The following is a 26,425-nucleotide window of genomic DNA, read 5'->3' as shown; positions in this document are numbered from 1 at the left end:
CCAGGCCACGGTGCAGGCAGCGGTGTTGATGCCAGCTTAGAGCATCGTCATCGGTGACATCAAAGTAGGTGTTGTGAAGTGTGGTAGTTTGGTGTAGCATGCAGTGCCCACATGTCACGGTGCAAGCAGCAGCTCAGTGTTGTGCCAAATGTAGTAAGTGAGACCAGGGTTGGAGTTCAGCAATAGTCATTGTGGTGCCAATTGGTCACGGAGCAGGCATCGTTGATGGCATCAGGTTGCTTTTTCCTCTGTGGCAGCTGAAACACACAGTTCCAGATGTAGGTACGCAGAGGATGGGGACGTCTTTGATGTGCCTGAGATTCCAACAGGAGGTAAGATCTGATTCAAGCCCTTGGAAATACTTTAACAGCAAATTCAAGTCAGTCCTTTCACTGTTCAAGACAGAAGCAGCAACTGCAGGCCGCCCAATAAAGAAACAACAGCAAAGGATCTGTACTTCTCCTGGCAGCTCTTCCAGCACTTCTTCTTGACAGGGTCCTTAGTCCAAATGTGTTTTAAAATTCTGGGGTCAGGGCCCCAATATTTAAACTCCTTTTCTCTTTGAAGTCTTTGGCAGAAAGTATCTTGGCTCAGTAAAAAACAGGTCTGTCCTCTCTGGTCCAGCTTCACTGCAGGAGTTGGAGACAGCATTGTTGAAGGCAGCCAGAGCTTAATCATGTGTTAGTGCCAACTCCTCCCACCACTCTAGGCAAGGATGCCTCATTAGCCCTTTCGATGCTGATGACGAGCTCAGCTCGTCATCACCAAAAGGTGTCGTGTGCTGATGACGAGCTGAGCTCGTCATGGTGCCACTAAAATGGCATTTTCCAGCACAGGGGGGGGAAACGCCCAGCAGCCATGTGGTTAGTACATGCATGGCATACCTCAGCTTCCTTTATGTGATTGTCTGTAGTAAATGCATAAACCAGCCCCTGTCAGTCTAAACCCAGACAGTGAATCCACAAACAGGCAGAGGCACACAGCACAAACATGCCCACTTTCTAAAAGTAATACACAATAGGCAAGTATAAAGGCAGGGCAAAACTTAATGGTATAATGCAATTGATTTATTCATTGCATAATATTGAGACATTTTTCTGTGTGCATCCGGATCTAGTGCTCACAAATAAGTAAAGCAAACATGCAGTGCTAAGTCAGAATAGTTGAAACATGCAGCAGTTCAAAACAACAAGTTGCTAATTTTATGAGATTGAAATGCAGTCGGCCACAGATCAACTTGACGCCCTTTTAATTATACAAATAAGTGCATAAAGGAGTCTAGCATCTTGTTGTTTTGAATTGCTGCATGCCTTAAATATTCTCACTGGGTTACTGAAGGAAGTGACCCAATTAGTGTCACCCGGGTCACTCACAACCACCTCTCAGCCTTCCGTACCAAATAAAGAGTTGGTCAGACAGTAGAGAGTACAATTCAATAACAGTTTATTCAAGGTACAGGAGTGCTGCAGAGGGAATGGCATCAGCAAGCATAACGATACAATATGTGTACTTCGAAATCAACAAAAGCACGCCCACCATGGAATTTTCCAGGGAGATGCAGCTGGACAGTAAATTAAAAAGAAGTACGTTATGATTCTGAGGTGGGCACACATTATCTACTATTCAAGGTCACTCTGCCTGTACCCTCCACTAGACAAGTGGGAGAAAACCTATATCTATCCGGAACGGTATGCGCTAATAAGAACAGTGCATTCATTAGTGTAGAAGAACTCAGCTACGCAGAATCATAACCTACAGAAAGCCATTTCCCGGAATGGCAAATGATTGGTTTCGATCATGATACAAAATGGCGCCCATACACAAAATGAAGCCGCAAATGCTAACTTATATAAAAAAAATGCAAAAGCATAATTTTTTTTCCAACAAGACTTTGGGCCTACCTTGGGGGTGACTTACATATAAGAAAAGGGAAGGTTAGGGCCTGGCAAGTGGGTGCACTTGACAGGTTGCCAGAGCAGTTAAAACCGCACGCGCAGACAGTGCAAGAGCAGGTCTGAGACACCTTTGAAAGACCACTTTTGTGGGTGGCGCAATCAAAGATGTAGGTCCACTAGTAGCACTTGATTTACAGACCCTGGCACATTCGGTGCACTTTTCCAAATATACCAATCATGGAAAACCAATCATAACACAATTTGCAGTATGAGCACTTGCACTTTATCACTGAACAATTTCAGAATGTGAGCCACTAAACCAGCAAAAATGAAGGCCAGCATACCATCAAAAACAGGAGTTCATAAAGCAAACAGACTGGGGAAACACGCTAAAAGATGCCAGGTCTAACACTGTAAATCACCTGATCTTAGCCTCCATATTAATGGAGATTGGAGTAAGCAGATGCATGCTTGAATGGATCCAATCTTACTTGGAAGACATAGTACAAGCTATTCGAATTTCTTGTTTTCATTCTGCTTATAAAACTGGTGAACATGGAGAGCTGCCGGGGTCAGCACCAAGTCCAGCACTGTTCAATGTCTATTTGAGCCCCCTGGCGACACTTATTATGTGAAATAGCATTAATTTAACTAATCATGCTGATGACACTCAGCGGATTCTATCTCTGGATAGTGTTTAGTGGGTACATTAGAGTTGTTTCATAACTGCTTGAGAGAGGTCTGAATTAGGCTGATTTATAATTTACTAAAATTTTATGGCGATAACATGGATATTCTCTGCTGCACTATGGGGAAGCCATCGTCCGGGCTACCTTCTATTTTATGGCAATAGACGGACAGCACCTGTCCTGAAGAAACTTTAGCAGGGTGTAATATAGGTGTCAACTTTAACAGCAACGTTGCTCTTGATGTCCATGTCAACAAGACTGATGCCACCTGTTTTTCCTTGATCTATATGCTCCTGAAGATTTTGTCATGCCTTACCTTGCCCACTAAGGTACTTGTCGTGCAAGGTATGGTTTTGAGCAGGCTTGATTATTGTAATGCTCTAATTTTAAGCTCTCCTAATTTTATTCAAGAGATTGCAGCAAGTTAAATCCTCTGGTGCCAAGCTAGATCTAAATCTCTTTGTATTACTTTTGAAGAAGAACAGAAGAATGGTGCTATTGTCATGCAAAGGAAATGTAAATGCTATGTGCCTCTTAGAGCCCTGTACTCCTGGAAGGCAAATCTTTTTTGCATCACTAAATTTCACAAAGTGAGGGCTTTTTCATTGAGAGCTGCACAACTCTGGAAAAGCCTGCCACCTTCAATGAGAGCATGGCAAGATTTGCTCTTCTTTGTAAGGCTTTGAAAACATGTCTGTTTTCAGTATATTGCATGCTAAGGCTTACTATCTCCACCTGCTTTTCTAGTGGGCAAGTGCCAGGACACCTTTCAGGTCTTTGATGCACTTTAAAATATTATTTCAATTCAATTGAATTCTAAGTCAACCATAAGGTGAAACATTGAGATGGCAAACCGCGCAAAAGATAAGCAGACAGCAGCCTCGAGCTTCGGACCAGCTAAAGAGACATGCCAAAATGATCCAGGAAGGACTGGTACAATCCCGAAAACTAAAATGCCCCCACCCAACAAACGCTCTACACCCACGATCTCGACGGCCTCCAAGGCTCAACAACGCAAAATTGAGAAAAGTGAAAGAGCCGCCGAGAAAGATAGAGATAAGGTGCTTAATCCGAGCGATGACACTCGCAGCGGTGGTCACAGCAATCAAGCAAGTCAATCCAGCCAAGCGGGAAAACCCACCACGGAGAAAAAGAAGGGCGACCTCACCTTCCGTCAGCCCTCAGTGATAGAGATATTCAACAGCAAGGCACCCCCGGCGGCTCCAACAGAAGACACAGCGGCAGTCCTGGGCACAGAAAACTCTTCGGCAATCGGCTCTGGAAGCAGCGTCCTCGTGGACGCAAGCAAAAGCATTACCAGGCAACCAGCACAAACGGAACGTGCAGAGCTCACGCTTTCCGCGGAGCAAGCAGCAATCGAGTCAATTACCGCCGGAGGGAAGGCTGAGCACACTGTCGCGGAGAATGAGGTGAGAGCTGTAAATGGGGATAAAATAACTGAACCCTTGAGCACAGACCCTTTGCTAGAAGCGCTACAGGAGGTGGAGGCTGGGATATTAATAAATCAAGTGAAAAGCTGGAATAATATACAAAGGAACTCTGAGACTAGCAACAGAACACAGCAAGGGCAAAAGGATCAGCTTGTCATTGACTACACAGAGGGCGCAGAGAGTGCAGAGGGAGCTGAGGGGGACAGGGAATTTTTTTCAGTCCCTGAAGAATCAGATTCTACCATAACCAGCAGCGAAGATGAGAGGGAATCAGGAGACTCGTGCTCGAGTTCTGGAGATACAGGAGGCTCCAAAGGGAAAGGCACACAAAAAAAACGCAAGCTGACTGGCAGGAAAACGGGCTCCCCTACAAGCTTGCATAAGAGCACTCATAAAAAGCTGATTTGGGACTACTCCGCTACCTCGAATCTCTACAAAGAAGATGGGCAAGACCCCCAAAATGAGGCTGGGAAACTAGACTTAATATTTGCAACTCTAAAACAAATTCAAATGGAAGCTAGAACGGAGAGTAGAAGAGCCAGGCATGACACCAAAAAAATCCAAGCCTCTATCAGGAGAATAAACAAAAAATGTGAGGAAGTGGATGAAAGAGTTACCGAAGTGGAAGAAAGGACTGGCAGGATTGAGGAGGAAGTGACGGACTGGCAGGCAAGCAGAGAAGAGCACTCGAAGTTGATGGAGGATCTACAATGGAAGGTGGAGGATTTGGAGAATCGCCAGAGGCGAAATAATGCACGACTACATGGAATAGAGGAAGGGGCAGAGGGGCAAGACCCCAGAGGCTTCGTCATTAAGTTGTTAAAAGGTGCCTTTCCGGAGACCCCGTGGCAATGGGAGCAAGAGGTGCAAAGAGCACACAGGTTTCCGCTCACGACAAAGGGGAAAAAAAGAGGTGACGGTACACTTCCAAGAGCGATGCTAGTATTTTTTGGAAATTTTCTGGCGAGACAAGAGCTGATGGACAAAGCCAGACCTGACTCTAAAAAGACGGTGGATGGAACAACATTTTTTGCAAGACCTGACTTTTGCCACGTTACAGTGGAAAGGAGGTGGAGACTCAGGCAATTGATATCGGCATTTCAGAGTCAAGGCGCTGAGGCTTACTTGATGTTCCCGGCAAAACTAAAAGTTATTGTTGGGGGTAGATTCAGAATGTTCTTCTCAGAGATTAAAGCTGGAGAATATCTAGAAGAGTTAAAAGAGCTGAAGGAAAAAGGTGGTGCTAGAAGATAGTATCAAGGAGAGGTACTAGAATAGGGTGGGGCAGGGGGGTAAAAAGACAAAGAAGATTTAAAAAAAAAAAAAAAAAAAAAAGAAGAGATAAACTGTAAAGAACAGTAATGAGCAGTAAAAAGGGAAAAATGGAAAAACCATATAAAGACCGGGGGAATGGGAGTTCTCAGGAGTAGGGTTTTTCGTTTGTGTAGGGGAGGAGAGGGGGGCGACGCTACAATGCACAGTGGACACGCATAGGTCAGCTCTGACCTATTTGCCTGTCATAGGGGGGGGGGCAGCAGCTGGGGAGGGGGGGTACAGAAGGGGAGGGTGGTGGGGGGGCACGGTTGGTGGTTGGCGTAATAATACAGTACAGATTGGTAAAAGTCACTATGATCACTATGATGGGAGGAAAAGTTGGAAGCAATGGGCATGGGCATGAGCATTTGAAAAGCTGGAAAAAGGGAAAAAATGATAGATGGAAACTAGGCTAATTACGTTGAATATATGTGGTCTAAATAACAGAGAAAAAAGACAAAAACTGGGGGCACTACTACGATTCTGGAAAATTGATGTAGTTTGTTTACAAGAAATGCACGTAGCCGTTAATGAGAAGTATCTGTTGGAGCAAATGGGTTTTGACGTTCTCGCCTATACAGGTCAGGTAGAAAGATGTAGGGGTGTTGCAGTGTTGGCAAGGAAAGGCTGCACAAAAGTCAAAAAGAAAAAGGAGGATAGTGAGGGGAGATGGGTGATGATTGAGTTGGAAACAAATGCATGTCGATTTACAATTGTCTCAGTGTATGGCTCAAACGATGATGATCCGGATGTTTTTGAATTTGTGGACAGAGAACTAGCATTATGGCCAGAACCTGTGATATGCTGCGGAGATTTTAACATTAATGGTTTAAATGGTCTACTCGAGGAGTATGGGGGGAGATATATGGGAAGGAAGAAAAAGGTATGCAGATCAGTTCAAAATCTTGCTAGTCATAATGCATTAAGCGATATGTGGGCGGAAAAAAATCCAATGGGTTCAGGCAGCACCTTTTACTCTGCACCACACAAGTCAATAGCAAGACTGGATTATTTTCTCATTTCTAGCTCTCTTGTAGGTATCTCTAGTATAGAGCGATTCCCCAGGATAGTGTCAGATCATAACCCCCTGGTTTTAAGTATTCAAACCGCTCAAGTTAAAGAGAGAATAAGTTCTACCTGGACGTTTGAAAGAGGGCTGCTAAAGGACGAGGATTACATTATAAGTATGAAAGCATGGATAATGCAATTCTGGGACATTAATAGATACTCTACTTCGGCAGATGTGGTATGGGATTGTTTCAAGGCAGGTATAAGGGGGGAGACACTAAGCTATACAATTGCAAGAAACAGAAGGGAGAAGGAGAAAACGGAAGAAGAGATTAGAATCCTATGGACAGTGGAAGAGGCTCTGGTGGAGGCAATAAGCAAGAGGGAACCATTTGAATCTATTTTACTCGAGTTGGAAACTCAAAAAGCAGAAACAGGTGTCTCGTTAGCGCAGAAGCTAGCTAGGAATTACTTAGCAAAAAAAGAGAAGTGCTACGAATTCAATGAAAGGGTTGGGCATCTCCTGGCAATTAGAACAAGACAAACGTTGGCAGCAGGGGAGATAAAAGAGGTTAGGGATAGCACTGGGACAATTGTGAATAAGGTAGAGGATGTACAGGAGGTATTCAGGAGGTATTATGAGGTTTTATACGAGAAAGATGTAACTACGAGAGAGATTGAGGAAGAAAGTATGGGTTATTTAACACCAAGACCACAGACAGAATTCAGTGTAGAAGAGAGGGACAAATTAGATGAGGTGTTAACTTTCCAGGAGATAGGGGATGCAGTTTCTGATCTTCCATCAGGCAAAGCAGCAGGACAGGATCAGATACCGGTAGAGTTTTATAAAACTTTCTGGGATGTCATAGGCAAAGATTTGTGGGCGATATGCTGTTTGGCACAGGGAGGTAGGATTGTCCCAAAGTCATGGTCTGGTGCAGACATCATTGTGATCTTAAAAAAGGATAAACCATCAACAGAACCGGGGTCATATAGGCCAATTACTCTACTCAATGCCGATGTGAAGATCTATGCCAAGGCCCTCGCTAATAGGCTGAGCAAGGTCATTGAGAAAATGGTGTCCCCGGAACAACATGGGTTTATACCTGGTAAAGGGACTACCCAACACACCAGGCAAATGATCACTGTCCTAGATGCAGCAGAGGCCTTTGGAGACCCTGTCGCAGCAATCTTTTTAGACACCGAGAAGGCTTTCGACAGGGTTTCCTGGACTTACTTATGGAAAGCGATGGAATGGGCAGGAATAGGTAAAGGATTTATGGCTGCAATTCAGGCATTATACAGACAACCTACAGCTAGGATAAGAATCAACAAATCCTATTCAAAAACGGTACAGATCGGGAGGGGGACAAGACAGGGGTGCCCAGCTTCCCCGTTGTTGTTTGCCATCTATTTGGACCCTTATCTGAGAAGGCTAACAGCGAACTGTAAGATTAGGCCTGTTACATTGCATGAGAAAGATTATAAATTATTTGCCAACGCAGATGATGTAGCGATTGTTACTCCAGAGCCAGCGCAAGCACTGACTGAAATTGAACATGAGGCAAGGAAATTTTGTATGTTTTCAGGATATTCAATAAATAGAGGGAAAACACAGATAGTGCAGAATAATTACTCCACCTTTAGAGATACAAGAGTAGTTCAGGAAGCAACATACTTGGGTGTTAAGGTGACGGCTGACTTTGGGAAACTGGTTGAGATAAACATGGGACCATTATTAGGGAAGGTTAGGAGAAATTTGGAGAGGGTCAATAATCTACACTTGACGTTAATGGGGCGTATTAATTTCATTAAAATGGTCACTTTTCCCAAATTCTTACACTTTTTTAGGGCAATCCCTTTACTGTTTGATGTGACATGGTTTAATAAAATAGAAGCAACACTGAATGGGTTAATATGGGCACAAGGGAAGACACGCAGAGCTTACAGATTTCTGACACTACCAAGGGAAAAAGGAGGTTGGGGGGCACCAGACTTCCGATTTTATTACTGGGCAGAAGTACTGCAATACTCCAAAGCGCTATTAGGTGGCAGTTCTTATCAAGAGGAAGGGTCAGGTATAGAGAATGTTTATAAAGCGCTACTGGGGGAAAGGGCTGAGAACGCCCTGGTTAATACAGTAGAGTTTACCTACTTCAAACATACTAGATTTAAGACCTTGGAGGCAGTACACAAAATTTGGAGGGTTATCATGAAGAAAGTAGGGTTAGGAAGATATAATAGATACCTGAGGCTATACCTAAATGTCGATTTGCCAACAGAAATTTTTTGGGATACTACAATGAAAGTTTGGAATGATAAAGGAGTTAAGAAATTAGGAGACTTGATGGATGGGGAAGGGGGGTTTCTATTATTTCAAGATATCCAACATAGATTTAAAATATCTGGAAACAACTTCTTCAAATATTTGCAAATAAGAAGTTACTTTCACTTAAAACAGGGGGGGGCAGTAGGCATGACAAGTTGTAGGATTATGGAATACTTAGGGAGTGGCTTAAGGGGATCAATCAGACAATTGTATATAGAATTACAGGAGTATAAAATTGACGATAGGGAGAAATTTAGTAATAAATGGGTTGAGCAAGTCGGGGCCCACCCGGAATCTCTGCAAGCCTCATTAGATTTAGGAAGAACCATACTTTGTTCTGCTACATTACAAACACAACATTATAAGACCATCTTCTCACTATATCACACACCAGCTAGAATTGCACAATGGGGGGGTAGCACTGGTATAACCTGTCCACGCTGCGATTCATCAAATGCTAATCTTACGCATATGTTCTCGCAGTGCCCACAGCTTTGCACCTTAAAAGTGGCAATAGAGGGGTTTCTTGAGAAATCTCTAGGACTAAAAGTGAAATTAACAGATGAGCTGTTAATACTAGGCATCAGTATAGGCGAGAATAATAACTATCCTGAATTTTTATTTGTGGCCACAGCAGTTTTCAGACTAATTATTGCGAAAGCCTGGAAAGATAAATCTGCACCAACATTTCAAATATGGATGGCAAGGATGCTACATATATATAATATGGAGAAAGCCATCTATGATAAGAAAGGCAGAAGGGCAAGAATATTGGGGGGAAGATATGGCGCCCTATAGAAGAGTGGAAGAATAGTAAGGCATAAAAATTATTCTTCTTCCAGGTTTACGTTAGGCTATGATTTACTCTGTTTTTTTTTTTTTTTTGGCTCTAGCTGTATGATAATATATATGACTGTATAATTGTGAGAAAATTCTGTACTGTATTTATTGCAATGTAACTTACGGAAAAAATGGAAGAAATAAAAAAATTAAATTAAAAAAAAAATGAATTCTAAGTCAACCATAAGGTGAAACATTGAGCATGTAGGTGATTCCCATAAGTCAATGGACAGTAACATTAATATTATCGTAGCTGCATCAATTTTTCCATCTAAAGCTACTGTAACAACACACCCTTTTTTGGATGAGGTGAAAAGAGTTGTTAAGTGCACTGTTGGCACAACTTGGATTTGTGTAACTCATTGTTGTTTTGTATCACTAGCAAGAACATTACATAGCACTCAGCGGTACAGAACTCAGCGGTAAAAGCAGTTACCGCTCTTGCTTAATACGACCATCTTACACCGGCTCTAGGAACTACACTTGTTGTCAGTCCATGTCAGAGTGAAATGTAAAGTGTTATTTTTGATAAACAAGGAAATGTATGAAGATACACTTGGATATCTGAAGAACTCCATCAATATTTACCAGCCATACTGGAACTTATGCTTTTTCATAAGCTTAACTATTTTTTATTCTACAAACACAAACCACATAAGCTCCAGAGGGAGGGTTGTCCTGCTCAAGTCTATAATCTATGGAACCACCTACTAAACCAGTTATGTGCAACAGAGCAGCTAATGCCAATTTGAAAAGCAGTGAAATAGAAAGCACCTGGATTTATTGGCTGCTCATTTTGTTTCTAATTTGTCATTGACCAAGCAAATGCTATGCTCAAGAATTGGATGTTGAGAAGTAGATCTGTTGACTGCGCTCTTAGATTGTTCCTGAAATGGTGACTCCTCCCAGTAGCCAGGGTACCAGTCCATACAGAATATTATACCTGAGATGTTATAAGTGTCTCCTTTAGCGGAACACAGCTTTGAGGAAAAACTCACAAAGAAGAAAAACCTTCTTTGGTGATCCTCGCAAATTTTGACCTAAGATACAGTTGATGAAAAGATCAAGGTACCATATTTCCCCTGAACATCCTACCTAGCCAAAGAATGATCCATGAAGAAAATGATTGAATCGACTAGAGGAAGAAATCAAGAACAAACATGAATAGCAAATAGTGATTTAGTGAAAGGAAAAATCACCAAACGAAATGCTTTGCAATGCATCAGTACATTCCACGCTCTGCTTTCAATGTATGGCTGAAACAATAACTGGCATCACATTTAATAGGACATTTTATAGGGAGTAGTTCCGCCATTTTGAAAAATTCAAGCCATTCATTCCACCTCAAAGAAAAAGCTACAGCATTCTCTAGCGCTATTGGCTGCTGCCAGTTCTGCCATCACTTTGCAGGACATATGTAACCAAAGTGCACTGGAACCCATCAATGCCTGTGCACAACTGTGGACTCCTCTGTGATCCTATACTTCTGGGAAAATAACACACAACTAACTAAATAAAAGTGATCAAAGGATCTAACTAAATAGGGAGGTGCTGCAGCACGCACATAAAGCTCAAATAACAATATTGATCATAAAAAACAGACCAAAATAACAGAAGGAATTTTAGCAGGGTCTGGCTGCCCAACCCTATATAGATCATGTATCAGCCAATGAGGGGTGGAGGAATGGTCCCCAATATTTTTTTGCATATTAAAAAAATGTTTTACTTGACATAGATTTTCCGCCGAAGTGAGGGGCATATTATCAAGAAACGGCGTTAAAATTATCACGGTTTAGCGGCAGGAAACTGACGCTAAAGCCGCGATAATGGGCTTGATAATATGCCCTTGTGAATTCCCATAGAAGCCCATGTTCTGGTGTGAACATGGGTTTCTATTGGAATTCAATGGAGCATATTATCAAGCCCATTATTGCAGCCTTAGCGTCAGTTTCCTGCCGCTAAAGCGGCGATAATTTTAACGCCATTCTTGATAATATGCCCCTGAATTTCTCCAATGTCTCTCCCTCCTGATGCACTCCTCAGTTTCTACGGATGTGTCAGAGAAGGGAAAGGGCATAGGATAAGCGACTGTTTCAGGACTACTTATCATTGTCTCAATAGTTCTGTTCCTCTTGTAGGGAAGATCTTCGATTACTTCTATTGATATCTGAGCTTAAAAACAAGCACAGTGACATCTCATTAGTTTGATTACTAAAAATAACTCATGGATTATAACATTGTTTTCATCCCATAAAACCCTTTCCTACCTAAAACACCTGAAGATTTAGCTTTACTTTGGAATGTAGGTTTCTTTATCCCCTTTGTTATGTACTTACTATAGTTGCTTTCTATTGCTTCACATATATTCTATGAGCCAATCATACTCTTATCTTCCTGAGAACCTGCTCTCTCATTCATCGTTATCAAAGTACTTTATTCGATTTTGATAAACAATCATAAAAGCATGAAATAAATTATATTGTCAGAACTTTAAAAGTAAAGCAGAACAACATTGCGCAGATGAGTTAAAAGTCATCCAAGGATATTTAATAGCAATATTTAAAAACACACTACGGCCCAATTCACAGAATGAATTTAAGACTCAATCCTAATTTACTACTATTAAGGTATTCACAGAATGCACTTACTACTTTAGGCATTCACAGAATGAACTTACTACTTTTGGTATTCACAAAAGTTAGGATTTTGTCTTGAGTTTGTCTTAAGACAGACTTAAGACAGACTTAAGACAGACTTAAGACAAACTTAAGACAGACTTAAGACAGACTTAAGACAAAATCCTAACTTAAGTCTGTCTTAAGTCTGTCTTAAATTTGTCTCAAGTCTGTCTTAAGTTTGTCTTAAGACAAATTTAAGACAAAATCCTAACTTCTGTGAATACCAAAGGTAGTAAGTTCATTCTGTGAATACCAAAAGTAGTAAGTGCATTCTGTGAATCCCAATAGTAGTAAGTTTAGGATTCATTCTGTGAATCGGACCCATAAATAGTGACCATTTCAGGGGTCTTTTGCCGAGTTTATAAAGTGCATTGTGCTGGTTTGCCTGTTTCCATGAGCTATGTTCCTCCAATAAAACTCCTAGGTGAGAAAAAGTGGAAGTAAAACACATCTTACCATCACCAACTTTAAAATCACAGCACTTCATAGCTTTAGGCTCGCGTTTCATTCTAAACGTTTTACACAAATTTATTTTTAAGCACTAATCCTGTAACAAAGTTGTTGCCATAGAGGAGGGCTGAAATACGGCGATGTCCTGTCTGAGGGAGGTCCGTACATCGTTCATTTTAGACTGTACCCAAGATGTTAATGTACAGAGTGAACAGGAACGGAGTGAGAATTCAACCCTGCCTAAGCCCTCTCTCTGCCGCCATATTTGTGAGTGCATTCACTCCTAAATCCATAGCGTGCCCTAGCCCCAGTCTCTGTATACATGTCTCTCAGGAAACAAATTATCGGCGGGTCAACTCCAACTCCGAAAATACTTTCCACAGTTTGTCATGCACCACACAATCAAACTCACTCAATAGGTCAACAAATTCTAAAACCAATTGGCCCTGTTTAATTTGAAAGTAATTCCCGATTAGTGGGTTTAAGTTGAGGCCCTGTACAATTGTCCCCATTCCACTCCGAAAGCCATACTGCAGATCTGACAGAATATAGTATTTTCTATTCGTTTTTCGAGTCTTCCTAATAGTATTCGATTTGTGACTTTCACTAGAGAATCAAGTGGGAAATGGGGTGGAACAGGCTGGTTTAGAACAGTTGGCAGGGTATGCCCAGAAGTGGGTCCCTTGCTCACTTTGCCATTGGATTCAAGCTAGCCTGGCCTTGGAGGACTGTTAGCCCGAAACTAAACTGGTCCCAGGATGTTTATTTACGGTCCAGGGAAGACATGGCCTGGCAGTTCGGGCTGGATTTTTCCAATGAGGCACAGGGTCAAGAATGATTTGCATATAGCTGTGTCTGAACTGGAGTGGCAAAGTGAGATAAAGAATGATTATGGATTCAAACCAGATCTGTGACTGGGGTTGAGTGTTTGAAAAGTATCAGCACTCCGTCCCTCATCTCCAGACCAGGGTCCCTTGCTGACTTTGCCACTCGATTCAAGCTAGACCTGAGTCCCTTGCTCACTTTGTCACTGATTTCAAGCAAGCCTGGCTGATGAGGGCTGTTAGTCTGAAACAGTTTGTGAATGCTTGTTTCCGGTCCAAGGAAAGCATGGCTTGACAGATCGGGCTGGACTGTTCCCATGAGGCACGGGGTCTAGGCTGATTTGCATATAGCTGTGTCTGAACTGGAGTGGCAAAGTGAGCTAAAGAATGATGATGGATTGAACCTAGAACTGTGACTGGGGGTGAGTGTTTGAAAAGTTTCAGAACTCCGTCCATCATCGCTTGTGTTTGCTTTGTTCACCCTAAGTTGGCAAGGTATGCCCAGACGTGGGTCCCTTGCTCACTTTGCCACTAGATCCAAGCTAGCCTGGCTGATGAGGGCTGTTAGCCCGAAACCGGTCACAGGTTCCAGTATGCTTGTTTCCGGTCCAGGGAAGACATGTCTTGGCAGTTCGGGCTGGACTGTTCCCATGAGGCACAGGGTCAAGACTGATTTGCAGATAGCTGTGCCTGAACTGCGGTGGCAAAGTGAGCTAAAGAATGATGATAGATTCAACCCAGATCTGTGACTAGGGGTGAGTGTTTGAAAGGTTTCAGCACTCCGTCCATCATCTCCAGACCTGGGTCCCTTGCTCACTTTGCCACTGGATTCAAGCTAAACCTGGGTCCCTTGATCACTTCGTCACTGGATTCAAGCTAGCCTGGCTGATCAGGGCTATAAGCCCGAAACGGTCCAAGGATGCTTGTTTCCGGTCCAGGGAAGACATGGTTTGGCAGTTCGGGCTGGACTGTTCCCATGAGGCACAGGGTCAAGACTGATTTGCGTATAGCTGTGTCTGAACTGAGGTGGAAAAGTGAGCTAAAGAATGATGATTGTTTCAACCCAGATCTGTGACTGGGGTGAGTGTTTGAAATTTTTAGCACTCCGTCCATCATCTCCCCGTGTTTGCTTTGTTCACCCTACGTTGGCAGAGTATGCCCAGATGAGGGTCCCTTGCTCACTTTGCCACTGGATTCAACCTAGCCAGGCTGATGAGAGCTGTTAGCCCAAAACCAGACCCAGGATGCTTGTTTCAGTTTCAGGGAAGACATGGCTTGGCAGTTCAGGCTGGCCTGTTGCCATGAGGCAGAGGGTCAAGACTGATTTGCGTATAGCTGTGTCTGAACTGAGGTGCCAAAGTGAGCTAAAGAAGGATGATGGATTCAACCCAGATCTGTGACTGGGGTGAGTGTTTATAAAAGTTTCAGCCCTCTGTCCATCATCTCCTTGTGTTTGCCTTGTTTGCCCTAAATTGGCAAGGGACCCCAGACGTGGGTCCCTTGCTCACTTTGCCACTGAATTCAAGCTAGCCTGGATGATCAGGGCTGTTAGCCCAAAACCGGTCCCAGGATGCTTGTTACCGATCCAGGGAAGACATGGCTTGGCAGTTCGAGCTGGACTGTTCCCATGAGGCACAGAGTCAAGACTGATTTCTATATAGCTGTATCTGAACTGAGGTGGCAAAGTGAGCTAAAGAATGATGATGGATTCAACCCGGATCTCTGGCTGGGGGGTGAGTGTTTAGAAAGTTTCAGCACTCCACCCATTATCTCCTTGTGTTTGTTTTATTTGTCCTACGTTGGCAGGGTATGTACAGACGTGGGCCCCTTGCTCACTTTGCCACTGGATTCAACCTAGCCTGGCTGATGAGGGCTGTTAGCCGGAAACCGGTCGCAGGATTCTTGTTTCCGGTCCAAGGAAGACATGGCTTGGCAGTTCGGACTGGACTGTTCCCATGAGGCACAAGGTCAAGACTGATTTGCATATAGCTGTGTCTGAACTGGGGTGGCAAAGTGAGCTAAAGAATGATGATGGATTGAAACCAGATCTGTGACTGGGGTTGAGCGTTTGTAAAGTATCAGCACTCCGTCCATCATCTCCAGATCTGGGTCCCTTGCTCACTTTGCCACTGGATTCAAGCTAGCCTGGCTGATGAGTGCTGTTAGTCTGAAACAGTTTGTGAATGCTTGTTTCCGGTCCAAGGAAAACGTGGCTTGGCATTTCAGGCTAGACTGTTCCTATGAGGCACAGGGCCAAGACTGATTTGCATATAGCTGTGTCTGAACTGTAGTGGCAAAGTGAGCTAAAAAATGATGATAGATTGAACCCAGAACTGTGACTGTTGATGAGTGTTTGAAAAGTTTCAGCACTCCGTCCATCAGCTCCTTGTGTTTGCTTTGTTCACCCTACGTTGACAGGGTATGCTCAGACGTGGGTCCCTTGCTCATGTTGCCACTAGATTCGAGCTAGCCTGGCTGATAAGGGCTGTTAGCCCAAAACGGGTCACAGGTTCCAGGATGCTTGCTTCCGGTCCAGATGCAGACATGACTTTGCAGTTCGGGCTGGACTGTTCCAATGAGGCACAGGGTCAAGACTGATTTGCACATAGCTGTGTCTGAACTGCGGTTGCAAAGTGATCTAAAGAATGATGATGGATTCAACCCGGATCTGTGACTGGGGGTGAGGGTTTACAAAGTTTCAGCACTCCATAAATCATCTCCTTGTGTTTGTTTTATTCGTCCTAAGTTGGCAGGGTATACCCAGACGTGGGTCCCTTGCTCACTTTGCCACTTGATTCAACCTAGCCTGGCTGATGAGGCTGTTAGCCTAAAACCGGTCGCAGGATTCTTGTTTCCGGTCCAGGGAAGACATGGCAGCTTGGTGGTTCGGGCTGGACTGTTCCCATGAGGCACAAGGTCAAGACTGATTTGCATATAGCTGTGTCTCAATTGGGGTGGCAAAGTGAGCTAAAGAATGATGATGGATCCAACCCAGATCTGTGACTAGGGTTGAGTGTTTAAAAAAGTATCAGCACTCCGTCCATCATCGCCAGACCTGGGTCCCTTGCTCCCTTTGCCACTGGATTCAAGCTAGACCTGGGTCCCTCGCTCACTTTGCCACTAGGTTCAAGGTAGCCTGGCTGATGAGGGCTCTTAGTCTGAAACAGTTTGTGAATGCTTGTTTCCGGTCCAAGGAAAACATGGCTTGGCAGTTCAGGCTAGCCTGTTCCCATGAGGCACAGGGTCAAGACTGATTTGCATATAGCTGTGTCTGAACTGTGGTGGCACAGTGAGCTAAAGAATGATGATGATTCAACCCAGATCTGTGACTGGAGGTGAGTGTTTGAAAAGTTTCAGCACTCCGTCCATCATCTCCAGACCTGGGTCCCTTGCTTACTTTGCCACTGGATTCAAGCTAGGCCTGGGTCCTTTGATCCCTTCGCCAGTGGATTCAAGCTAGCCTGGCTGATCAGGGCTGTTAGCCCGAAACGCTCCCAGGATGCTTGTTTCCGGTCCAGGGAAGACATGGCTTGGCAGTTCGGGCTGGACTCTTCCCATAAGACACAGGGTCAAGACTGATTTGCGTATAGCTGTGACTAAATTGATGTGGGAAAGTGAGCTAAAGAATGATGATTGATTCAACCCAAATCTGTGACTGGAGGTGAGTGTTTGAAAATTTCAGCACTCCGTCCATCATCTCCCTGTGTTTGCTTTGTTCCCCCTACGTTGGCAGGGTATGCCCAGATGTGGATCCCTTGCTCACTTTGCCCCTGATAATGATAATGATAAATGTCTATTGATTGATTATTTAAAATCTTTACCAAAAGAGAATGCACAATATAACATTTCAATTATAGAATACAGTAAAAGGGTGATAATTTTAAAAATAAGCAATAATTTCATAATGTTAAAAATTCAAAAATATAAACAGTATAATAATTAATGTTTTAAAAATTCCAGTTTTCTCCATGCACTTGTTAAGAATGCTGAGAGGACAGAGTTAATATGTATATCTTCCAAGCAAAGACACTGGATTAGTGCTTGTCTACATATCCTTACTGATCTTTTGTTAAAGTGTCTTTTTAAAAGTGTTAATCTTTCATTTTTTAGTTCTGGGCAGAGGCACAATAGATGTATGATATTTTCTTCTCCTGTATTACACAGCCGACATGATATATTGTTTTCAAGCTTTTTCCATGGCAGTGCATGAGATTCTCTGGGCAGGATTCCGAACCGGGCTTTCATGAATATATTTTTATATTTCCAGGTCCAAGCTGTAATCCAATATTGTTGCGGACTCTTTTTTTATAACTATTTATTATAGACCAAGCATGTTTCCTTTTGACCAGTGACTCTTTGTCACTTATTATAGATAGGATATCAATTTTCTTATTTACAATTTTTTAAAAAGATTCCTGAGGAATAGTGGTCATCCAAATCTCCTTCAGCCCACATTCATCCAAAGCCTTCTCGAGATACTTCCAGACAGATAGTTTATTATTGCCCTCTACTTCTTTCCATAAAAGCTCTGAGATTAAATTGTCCTTGTCATTTTTTACCCTATACCATACTTTAATTGTGTTACCCATCCGAGCATGTAGTTGGTTGTTCAAGCCAAATTCTAGTCTAATTTGGGACTGTGAGGCATTTTTTAGTAAACAGAAAAGGGATCGAAAGGTTTTCGAGATTTCTTTGTTTATTGTTATTGCGTCCTTTCCGTTCAATGCTTCACTGCCATAGGTTAGGGAAGGTAACAATTTTGCAGATATGACCTTCAGTAACGGCTGGTAGGTTAAGTTACTGGTGGATTTTTTTATCATACCAAATGCACCTGTTAGGGAGTTCGCCTTTCGGGCGATGTCCAATATCTGGGGTTTAAAGCTACCATTGTCATCAAAAACCAGTCCTAGGTATCTATAGGTTTTTGTTTGCTCCAGTTTTTCCTTACCTAAGAACCATTGCATATTGTATTTCCTTCTTAAATTTTTTTGAGACAACCATAACTTTAGATTTGGATTCATTTATTACCATTTTATTTTTTATTGCGCACTCCTGTATATTTGTAATTAACCTTTGCAAGCCTACCTTTGTTCTACTTAAAAGAATAACATCATCTGCATATAGCAAATGTGATATGTGCTTATCTGCAAGTTTCGGTGGATGGGCATTTATCTTGTTCAGTGTTTCAGATAGATCAGTTAAAAACAGATTAAACAACAATAAAGGTGCCAATACGCAGCCTTGCTTCACGCCACCAAGAGTTGGTATTTCCTCAGTTAATGATCTGCCGTTCCCGATACGAACTTTGGCCCAGGTTTTTGTATACAGGAGACTGATCAGGTATATTAAAGGCTGAGGAATCCCTTGTGCTTGTAACTTTTTCCATAAAAGATCTCGGTTGACAGAGTCAAAAGCTGATTTAAAATCAACAAAACATAGAAAACAGTGATTCGCCCTTTAAGATTGCCTTTTCCATTAAAATAGATAGTGCCAGGATATTGGAGGTTGTACCAAGTCCTTTAATGAAGCCGGTTTGGTTTGGCGGGACGATGTTATTCTTTTTCATTAAGTCAGATAAGATTGGTAGCAGATAGGCTGCAAAGAGTTTTGCATCAGTATCTTGTAGCGTTATTAAACAATAGTTTTCAGGAAGCGCCCAGTCTCCTTTTTTAAAAATTGGGGATATTAAGGAGCCTCTCCAGCTTTCAGGTATCTCCCCTTTACTAACTATTTCTTTAAAGACCTTTACTAGTACTTCTTTATTAGTTTAACAATCTGCTCTTGTGTTATCTCCATGACTGGTTCTTGATTTGTTATTGCAGCTTCATTCCATAGGCTATGGTCTTCAATTGCCTGTACTGCTGGATGGGGATTTAGATGATGGCTTAAAAAATTTACCCATTCTGTTTCAGTCAATACTGATGAGACTATTGCTTAATCCTGCCTATTTAGGGTATTAACCATCTTCCAGAACTCCCTCGAATTTCCTAGTTTACTAGCATAAAATATACGAGTCCAAAGAGCGTTATTGGCTTCAGTTTTTTCATTCAATATTATCTTCTTTAAATTTTTGTTTGCCACTTTCAGGGCAGTTCTAGTTTCTTCTTTATCTGGGAATTTAGTCAGCTCTTTCCTTAATCTATTTCTGGTTCGTTTCATTTTTTGCACTGCGCGTGTGAGATTAATATTGGTTACCCTCTTTATTACCTGAGTCATTTGGCCATCTCTAAAGATATTGGGATTACCTTTACTAGTAGGAAATCTGGCAGTGAAACTGGCCCATTGTTCGATTGCTGATGCAAATGGTGCTTCTTCGCTGCATTTCCATAGCCGTTTTAGTGCCAGATCGCTTGTCAGTTGGTTGTTTCGGGATTATGTTTCCCAAGTTAACTTTTTATAATTAGCGGTTCCAATTTGACTTTCAGTTGTTAGATAGATTTGGTGATTTTTATTTTTGAATGTTGTGGTAATGATTTGCTGACAATGATCACTCTCCAAGACTTGCTTTAAATGGTATGATGTACAGTTGCCAAGGATATTTAGTTACACCATAGTATAATCTATGCAGGATTTAGTACTGTGGGTGTAGTAGGACCATGCTGGTGGTGAGTCTGTTGAAACTCTTCCATTGAGTGTTCGTAACCCCAGGGCTTCCATATCCTTTATAAAATGTATACCTAATTCTTGAAGACCTTGTTTATTCAAAGGGTCTGTTACCTGAACCGGGATTGACCATTGCTGGTCTTGCGATTGCGTTACTTCATGCCTTGTAAATGGTATTAAAAGATTGAGATTGAAATCTCCTGAAATAATAAAATCCATAAAGGGGTCCTCAATCCTTTGCTCAAGCAGGTACGTGGACAGTGCAGGACACATGGTTTTCCTGGAGATGAGTGTAGGAGGGATATATATGTTAACAAGCTTCAATGATCTTTTTTGTCCGTACATCCAATACCTCACTGATATAGACTGAAACTTCATACTGTTTGTAAGTATTTCAGCATGTTCCACGTTGAGATCAATTGAAATAAAAATTGCTAGCCCACCTCAGGGGCGTCCATAAGTGCTTTCCTTGATAGCAGGTATGTAGTATTCTTTATAACCATGTATTGCAAACGGGGTTATTGCCCAGGTCTCTTGTAGCAAAATTATTTGATAGTGCTTAAGTAGCTCAGTTATCTTATCTAATTTGTTAGTTATACCATTTACGTTCCATGAACAAATCGTTATTTCCGTAATGAATTTATTTGTAGTTTTAGCAGTTGTTTCATGTTTTGTTTGTCAATTGGTAATATTTCCATGTAGGGCACTCTTAATCCATAAATCATTTATACCAAATTCAGTTTTATCGATAGTGTCTTTTGCTTGGTCTAGCACTCCTTTATCTATCCGTTGATTTGGATTTCTAAGAACCAAATAGGTGGGGGGGCCCTTTTTGCCTTTTTCTGGACCATTCAGATATAGTGCTTTCAAAAGCGGTGTGGGATATTCTTTTGGCATGATTCTATTAATCAATATTCCCCATTTATGGAAGGTGTCTTCTTGCCTTATAATTTGCTCAGCTATGACAGGGGAGGCAAGTGTTATTATTGTTGTTGGTAATTGGCCATCTGGGTTTTCTAAGAATCCAACAGAATCAATGTCTTTAGTTGTCACTTTTTCCAAAGACGGAACTGATGAAAAAAGGCACAATAAATTGCCTCTATTGAGCGTATCTTGTCGACCTCTAGACTCATATATTGATTTAAATGTTAGTTGTTCCCTCTTATGGTTGTTTGTATCCTCTGTGTTTTGGAAATTTAACTCCCCTTTGACGATATTTATAACTCTTTCGTTGTTGGCTCTTTTTACAATTTTTATTTGATCCTTTTTGCTGTTTCAATCACAATTTCTGTAAGTGCCATAGGTTCCAAGGGCTTTGCTGGTACAACCCAAGGGAGTTGTCTTTTTTCTGTGATGGTTTTATTTGGCGTTTTTAGTTTTTCTTTTACCAGTTTAGCTGACAAAAGATCATTCCTATTTGTTTCTTCATTTTGAGCATGAATCGCTGGATGATGGTCCCTTGGCACGTCATACATTGTACCTGCGTTGTTTTCTTCCTGTACAGTGTTACACATTTCTCGTGTTATTGGCCCGTTTGTATTGCAAAAATTGAGTACTATTTGAGTCTTAATTTTTTCAGCTTTACCACTGGAAAGGTTACTATTAACACTTATATGGTTTGATGTATATTGTTTAGGTTTCTTATTTCCACAGGTGGTATTCTCCATATTCTTGTCCATATTAGTATTATTGCTTTTTTGCGCAAATATATCATAATACTTAATTTTTTCATTTGCCTGTATTGGCGACTTGTTACTTATTTCCCTGGTTATTTCCCTAATAGGTTGATTTTCTATATTTCCCTTAAGTGATCTGCTTTGTAATGATTCCCCTAGAGGGAATAGTCCTACTTGTTCCACTAGTTTTGCTTTATTTCGGGATTTACGTTCCTTTTTGACATAATAAAAGGGTTCCGGTCTGTGTCAATTTTTTCCTCCATTTCAGTATCTCCTTTGCTTATTTCCATTTCTTGTGCAATTTCTTTCTCAGTTTCAGTATTTTTAACAATATCGATTAACCATTTGAAATTCAATTTGGCATTTATTTCCAGTTGGGCAAATCATACCTCTATTCCCATCTATAGACCAGTTAAGGCCCATATTAAGTGTTGTTTTAACATCTTCTAGCATCGTACTAATAACCTCTGGTATAGTTGCTAGTTTGTTAATTATTGGTGTGTGTAAACATTCTACATATGATGTCGATTTGTCTGCCTGTACTCTGGTTATCAGGGAGTTGAGGTTAGCTATTTTGAGATCTATTCCTGCTACTGCTTTAGCCATTGTGCTTAGAATATCAATTTGGATATCCATTTTATTAGACTGAAGTGATAATGCTTCAATAGTAAGTGTTGAAGTTTGATAGAAAATATCCCAAACTGAGGCCGAGTCCTGGTTATCAATGGTTTTGTTTTTTTCACTCTCCTGCAGTTTAAGATCATTCCTAATAAAGACATTTTCGTTGTTACAAGTATTGTCTTTGCAGTCTAATAATTGTTCCGGTTCAGAGATTCGCCTTCTTTTAACTTCCCCAAGTTGTGTTACCTCCCTGTCTGAGTTGGCATTGGTTGCTTGTTTCGATGGTTCAGCAGATTTGGAGTTTAATGAATCTTCTCTTTGAGTACCTTGTTCTCTACTTTCCTTGCTTAATGATGGCCTGGCATTTTCAATATCCAATGAAACTTATTTGACTCTTGAGCATGCAACTATCCGACGTGTTTAAGATGGTTTGATTATTGGTTGTTAGTATCCCTATTTGTGCTATATTTTTCTTTATTTCAACATTGACTTCCAAAGGTAGCCTAGATATCATGGATACTATTCCTGAGACCCCATTGAGGTCATTAGCAAAGGAGTCTCCAGTTTCTATCCCGTCTTTAGTATTCCCTATAGTACCAGATTCTTGTGAGCTCATTATATGCAAATCATCCTGGTCTGAGTTGTAGGAGAGTAGGGTCTGCTATCCTATGGTCACCCCAAATTTTTGCATTTTGCTTCACTGGTTTATGACTTAATGTGGCTGTGGGCCTGCTAATCAGACCCACAGCCTGCTGTTCTCTCTCTAAATTGATGCCAATGCATTCTAGGTACATTACAAATTGGAACTGGTTCACCTTATAGGCCCCTGTAACAGTGTACTCCAGTTACCCAGGGCAAAGGTGTATCCAAGGCCTACCAGAGGCTGCAGCATGTATTGTGCCACCCCTGGCCTGGCCTCCATATTTGACACAACTGGCCGATCACTCAGCTGGGGTAAGTTGGTGTAATCACCTCTTACTTAGATATAGTACACCTATATCTAACCCTAACTGGACACATGTTAACCTATAAGCCACTCCTATGGAAGGCCTCAGCAATCCTGGAGGCAGAATGCTTGGTTTCATGTGAGATGACGCTCTGGCACGAGCTGAGCCCGTCTGCAGCTGTCGGGAACAACTCCCTTAGCTGTTCCGGGATATTGCTATACCATATACTCTTAAGTGCATTATAATCCTCGCGGTTATTTGCTAACTTTGGATTGGCTTTATCAAAACATGTCGAGTAAGGTGTCATACGATTTGGAATACTATCCCCTCGACAGTCCTGTCAACGGGGATAGCATTCCACCCTTCTAGAGAGACACAACATGTACATAACCTGAACCCCGGTTAAAGTTAACCCGAGCCTCAGCATCACAAAATGGATGCTGCCACCACAGACACAAGTCTGACCTCCTGCTGCTGGGAGTCCTTCCAGCGAGGGAGGCTTGGACAAAGGGTTTCCTGCCTTGGGAGGTGCGAGCACCACCCAGACAGGATTTTGTGTATTGGGTAGGACAGAGCTGAATAGATTGAGACATGCCTGGGGCACACAAGGTGTCCCTGTGCATAAGCCAGTCCAAACCGGTGCTGGGGCTTTCCACCCCCAGTCCTGGTGCAGAGCTGGACAAAGGAAAGGGGGTGTAACCGCCCCCCTTCCTGGTCCCACCCAGAGGAGGGACCTAGCAGGTGATACACCCCTCAGATTGGGAATAAGAGTGGGAGCAGTGCCATAGCACCTCAGATCATCCTGAAATTGACTTGAAACTCAGAAGACGCCTGGACTTCGACATTCTGCTGCACAGAAGACTGAAGAGCATCTACCTTGTGGCCAAGGAGTGGCCAACCTGTGAACACAGGCACCATCCAGCAACTCAATGTCTGCTTTGCTGCCGCCTCCTGCCGGAGCCCGAGCCCAGAGCCCAACGAGACCCAGACTCCCAGACATCTCAGAGCCTGATCCACAGTCCCTGAAAAGAAGAGACCCATGGAGGCACCGAGAGACGTGGGACTGGCCATCTTGAAAGAATCCAGAGAAGCTGACTGCGCAGCACCCGAGGCAACCTTGATGCTGTGGTTTGGGGTTTGAGAAGCCCAATCACTGAGCAGCATTTGCACCGAAGATCAGCCCCCCAGCATCTCCACGGTCTGCGTGGGGCCCTTTTGCATTTTGCCACTCAACACGCCATCCCGGCCACTTGCCACGTGGCTAGCGGCCATCTTGGCAATGAAACCTACAATCAACACTGCGGGTCTGGTTGCTCCAGACTTGCCCTCGCTCCTGTAACAAGCATTGAAAATGCAATAGGTCTCGCCTTTTGTTAAGTTAAAGCCATCTGCTTTGCTATACAATACCATTAGCAAAGCAAATGGCTTTGACTTAACCAAAGGCAAGACCTGTTGCATTTTCAATGCTTGTTTATCTCTTCCTTTCATCTTAAATGCCGTCTTTTCTCTCCCCTTTCCTTCTGTTTAGTTTCCTGGTCTCATTTCTTCATTTCCTCACTCTCCCTTTGCCTCTTTCCCCTTCCCTCCCTTTCTATCTTGCTCTTTCACAAGCGCACACATACAGGTTGATATGTACGATGTCGGGACACGCATGCACTTTCCCAGGCACACTATGCTCTGTATTTCTGCCCAATTTCTGACACGTAGTGCACAAGTCCATCACGTGTTCGACGGTTTGTTTTGTCGTATTCCAAACCCAAGGGACCTGGCCCATTTCCAAGCTCGAGACAGTGTTTTACTCGAGAACAGCAATGTAACTGAACCAAGGAGCATGGCTATAACTCCCTGTTTACGTCCTGTGTAAAGAGGTCAGTATAGTTTCTACATGCCTAGAGCACATTCTCAGAAAAAGAAAAGGACATATAGAGCAGGCGGAACGTTCAATCCATTGCGCGTCCCCACAGACAAATGCCGGAGTCCTGCCTGCCTGTTTCGAAATACAAACAGGCGATGTGGTGAATTCCATGATTGAAACCAAATAAGGACCCCCAATTGCCCTCGTCCCCTACAATACCCCACAGCATTTTCTGTGGTGGTGGGGGGAGGGGATGTATGCATCCATGTACCTGGAATGCAAGCAGAATGCAGCTTCCTTGCATGCGACAGTTCAGGAAGAGATTCTAAAATGTGCCTGGAGTCTGTTCCCACCTAATGAGAGAGGCCTAGGGTTGAATGGGCTCACAGGCTGACCCCATCCTTTCAGGGTCTGAACACAAATATCAACACGTGCCCCAAATATTCAGAAGAATCTGATATGGTGGACACCAAATGGTGCTAGGGCTACACGGAACTCAACATTCACCGAACAACCATTGACAAAGCTGTTGTAGGTGTATTGTCATTTGTTGTATTATATATCCGACAGAGGCAGCAAACTACCAGGTGTGTGGGACACTATGCTAAGCACAGATTTCCCCTTGTATTCCCAGCCTTCTATCTGCTTGGGACTGGGGACGTGTCACTGTACAGTGACTGGTGCAGATATGGCCGCTGAGTACTGTCAGGAGCCACGAACAGACCCTCTGCTTCCTAACGAGCGCGAAAATAATAATGAGGTGGCGAGAGCATGTGAACGAAATCCATATTGTCTGGGAAAATGAACTGAGAAAGCAGTGTGTACGGGAACATACATCCATATTACCGCACACACAACGTCCATGCACTGTCACACTTAACCAGTGCGGGCGCACCAACGGGCACACTTCACTTTTCTCATATCCAAGCTTGGGCTTGGAAACACCCCCATTTATATATAAACAGCCGCTCGCGTGCAACCAGCATGCAGAGTGGCGCAGACAGAAAACTGTCCTCTCCAGCTAACACACTCCCTGGTGTGGAAGTAAGAAAACAACTGCTAATTTGGGCACGTGGTCCACTCTTACCCTAGAACCCGATTCCACGGAACTTATTGCATTATTGATGGCTACTCTTTTGTGCACGCACACTACATATACAGACATATTCCCAACACAGACAGGCAAAAACCTTGAACATACCTAGCACTTCTGGCGAACGAGTCTTGAGAACACACACGTGACGT

The sequence above is a fragment of the Lissotriton vulgaris genome, chromosome 8 (genome assembly GCF_964263255.1).
Source record: "Lissotriton vulgaris chromosome 8, aLisVul1.2, whole genome shotgun sequence".
Lineage (NCBI taxonomy): Eukaryota > Metazoa > Chordata > Amphibia > Caudata > Salamandridae > Lissotriton > Lissotriton vulgaris.
The sequence above is the reverse complement of the archived record's forward strand: the minus strand, read 5'-3'. Positions refer to the sequence as shown.